This window comes from Sciurus carolinensis, chromosome 7 (genome assembly GCF_902686445.1).
Source record: "Sciurus carolinensis chromosome 7, mSciCar1.2, whole genome shotgun sequence".
In the NCBI taxonomy this organism is placed as follows: Eukaryota; Metazoa; Chordata; class Mammalia; order Rodentia; family Sciuridae; genus Sciurus; species Sciurus carolinensis.
In genome coordinates this window covers 135,947,236-135,951,001 of record NC_062219.1, presented here as the reverse complement: position 1 = coordinate 135,951,001, position 3,766 = coordinate 135,947,236, and the positions used below count along the sequence as shown (strand labels likewise).

At 48.6% G+C, this 3,766-nt stretch overlaps 1 pseudogene; it reads left to right on the top strand.

Moving 5' to 3' along the window:
* Positions 1-2,536: 2,536 nt before the first annotated feature.
* On the top strand, positions 2,537-3,388 carry LOC124989395 (heterogeneous nuclear ribonucleoproteins C1/C2-like; annotated as a pseudogene).
* Positions 3,389-3,766: the final 378 nt, after the last annotated feature.

Sequence of the window (3,766 nt, the reverse complement as noted above, 5' to 3'; positions counted from 1 at the left end):
GAGCATCCAGAGTCCTTGCTCTTCTCAGAGGCAGGGGGACCCTTGTGAGCAGGCTCACCCCCAACCTTCCAGGGACGGTAGGCCACTTAGATGACAGTGGTCATTGCTGTATAGGCTCCAGGTGGATCCTCAGGTGTATCTGGATCTGTGCTGTTGCCAGAACCCGGGGAAAGGACTTTGGGTAGCTGTTGACACCCAAGGGCAAGGCTTTGCTCCTAGCAGAGATGAACGGGAGGTGACAGCCTCTCTGGCCAGTCCTCAGGCCACTCTTTAAATGGCAAGAGGTTGTCAGTGGATGCTGTTGCTCCTGGCATAAAAGTTCTGTAAACACACAAGAGTACAAGTGTGTGCTAGGGCTCATCACGCAGCCTGGCCTGGGCTGGGGGTGTGGCGCAGGGGTAGTAGAGTTCTCGCCTAGTGTGCACAAGGGCCTGGATTCAATCCCAGAACTGTGAGAAAATAAAGTAAAACAGAAGTCTGGCCTGGTCTTCCTCAATCACTCTAATGAATGAATGAGTGAATAAATGAAAGATTAAAGGAGGAGACTCTAGTTTTTGATTTCTAGGACCACTTGTCTCCATCAGAGTTTTTCAAGCAAGGGAACTACTTATTTTTTCTCCTTCCTTTTCTTCCTCTTCTTCCTTCATTTTTAGAGCTCAGATTTCATCTTCTGAAGGCAATCATGACAGAGTCCTTAATTTGGAGACCATGGTCTGATCTCCAAGAAGATCCTACATCTGGGGCTTGAGGGGTACAAAATGAAGTTCCAGTGTATGTAGTAAGAAAAACGTTCTCTATGCCCCCCACCATTTCTGGGCCCTCCCACATCCCATCAGCTGCAGGGTGCTTGTTATACTAAGAAAATGGGACAAGCATGTGGATAGTAATCACAGTGAGAAACGGGGGTCGGGGGAATAGAACACAGCATGCTCAGTGTTGGTCAGCCCAGCGAAGAGGACATGCTTCTCTTCTCATCTGGAGGGAAAATCCTTGAAATAAACAGCCAAGTTGTAGTCCATTAACTAGTTTACCCATGACAAAGGTCAGGAGTGGGGAGCATGCAACCCCAAAAACATGTGGAGACAAGAGAACTTGACTCGATGCACTACAGTACCACGGTGGGTGCGTGCGCACATGCGTGTGTGCGTATGCACACGGCGTGCACTGTGTGTCTCCAGGACTAGCTGACTTTCAACCTTTTTGCTGCTTCTCTGGGAAGTAGGTTGGGTTGTATGGTTATCAGCTGCCTCAGCCTGAGAAATATCTGAACAGATTCCAAGCAAATTCCAGACATTTCTTAGTGTGCTCTGGATCCACAAATTCCCAAAGCAGGGACGAGCAAGTGGAACAGGTTTGAGGGCACCTCTTCTTACAGTTTGTCCCTTACTGAGCTCTTATAAAATAGGGGCTTGACTTTAGGAGGAAAAGTGTTTCCCATGCGCCCAATCTCATATGCTCATCAACAAAGTGGCAGTATGTTTTATCTTCCTGACAGGAAGGGAATCAAGTCTCTGTGTACCTCTGATTCTACTTAGGGAGAATAACCCACAAAATTCTCCTTTATTTTACACCCCCTCTTTTTATTATGCGATCATATTTCTTTATATCTTCCTTTATGCTCCCTTTGTTTATTTATTTAATTTTTTTTTTTTTTTACATTAAAGACCTAGGATAAAACTCACATCCTTTCCTATCTCACTTCCTGTCAATCACTTCAAAATCCTTCTGGCGTCCTACTCCCTGCAGATTTCAGCTCTCTGACTTTCAGAGTCCCCAACCAAGACAGGAGCAACACAGCAGGGAGCAACAGCAGTTATCCTCAGGCTGCAGAGGACAGGCCAAAAGGGCCCACTCAGAGGCAGCCTCTTGGGAGGGGCTGAATCCAATGCATGCTGAACACACTCCTTGGGGGTGGGTAAAGCAGAGAGAGAGAGACTGCAGGGGTGAGCTGACTAGGCGGAAACCAGGGAAAGGAGACAGGAAAGAGACCCTTCAAAGCAGAGGCTGGAAACAGAGTCTAAGAAACTCCCAAAGTTGAGAAGATGTGTCTAAATTTGAGGAACACAAATGTGGCCATCAGAGACCATTCCTGCTGCTCAGCCTGGGAGATTACCCACCACTAACGGGGGAAATACACTATGACTTTGTGGATCCAGTGGTTACGGCCTTCCAAAATTCATATGCTGAAACCGTAAGTCACCCTTAGTGTGATGGTGTTTGGGGACAGAGTCTGGGAGAAAATTAAGGGTAATGGAGGTTGGGAAAGTGGAGCCCTAATCTGATAGGACAGGTGTCCTTAAAAAAAAAAAAAAGTGCCCAGAATATACAATAGGGAAAGGACAGTCTCTTCAATAAATGGTGCTGGGAAGACAGGAGACCTGGAGGCGGCAGCTTAGCAGCGAGCAGCAGTTGGCTTCTTCACGTAGAATCTGGGAGTAGGAGATTCAGAATCGGGTCTCTTCTCCCTCCCTGTCCTGTGAGATTCTTTTTGCTCTTCAGCTACATCCTTTGGCCTTTGTGAGGACCCTCATCAAACACGATGGCCAGCAACCTCACCAACAGGACAGATCCACGTTTCATGAACTCCGAGCACTCACTGGGAATCTCAACCCGCTGGTGGTCAGGAAGTCTGATGTGGAGGCAACCTTCCAGAAGGGTGGCAAAATTGTGGGCTGCTCTGTCCATCCGGGCTTTGCCTTTGCCCAGGCTGCTGTAGCAGGAGAGGATGGCAAGACGATTGCTGGCCAGGTTTTAGATACCATGCTGGCTGCAGAGCCAAAAGTGAAAGAGGAAAAGCAGGGAGAAAGGATCTGCAGGGGAGATGTACGGCTCCTCTTTGACTTGGACTATGACTTTGGACGTGATTATTGTGGCAGGATGCAGAGATTCCCAGCATGCCTTCCTCCTCTTTCTCTTCCTTCTCCTCCTCCTTCCTGGGTTGTAGTGCCCTCTAAATGCCAGCAAGTATCAGGAAATACTTCCTGAAGGGGCCAAAGTGGCTTCGATTCTAAGAGTGGACAGCGGGGATCTTCTTCCAAGCCTGGAAAGTTGAAAGGAGATGACCTTCAGGCCATGAAGAAGGAGCTGCCCCAAGTGAAACAAAAAGGGGGTTCCCTTCTGGACAACCTGGAGAAGATTGAAAAGGAGCAGCACAAACGAGCAGGAGAGACCAAGAAGGAGAAGTCTGAGGAGGAGCAGAGCAGAAGCTCCCAGGAGGGAGACAGAGTCTGAGGGGTGGGGCGGAGATGACTCTGCCGAGGAGGGGACCTCCTGGGTGACCATGAGGAGGAAGATGGGAGATGACCCCTGGAGTTGATCAAGGATGTGAAGAAGAGGCAGAGGAAGGAGAGGGTGACAGAGAAGCTCAGGGGGCGAGGATGACTCTTAAGCATGTGGTGGGGTCTAGAAATCTCATCCCATTATTTCTTCACCCAGGCGCTTGTCTAAGGTCAAGACGTCCCCAGATCCTCTCCGGGTGTCTTCAGCACATGCTGGCTGTTCTCCCTCTCTTGGTCCTTCCCACGTTCTTCGATTCATATTGCCCCACGCCTGGTCCCATCCTCACTTCCTTTGACGCTCCCAGTCATTGTGTTCAGTCTTACCCTATAATTTTTGTTTATGATTTTGATGCCTCTTTATGACTTAACAATAAAAAGGATGTATGGTTTTTACCCACTGTGCCCCAAATCATCTCTTGTTAGGCAGGGAGTACGGTTCTTTCCATCTCTACAGGATTTCAGTAGTTGCTTCCCTAACTGCAAAGCAA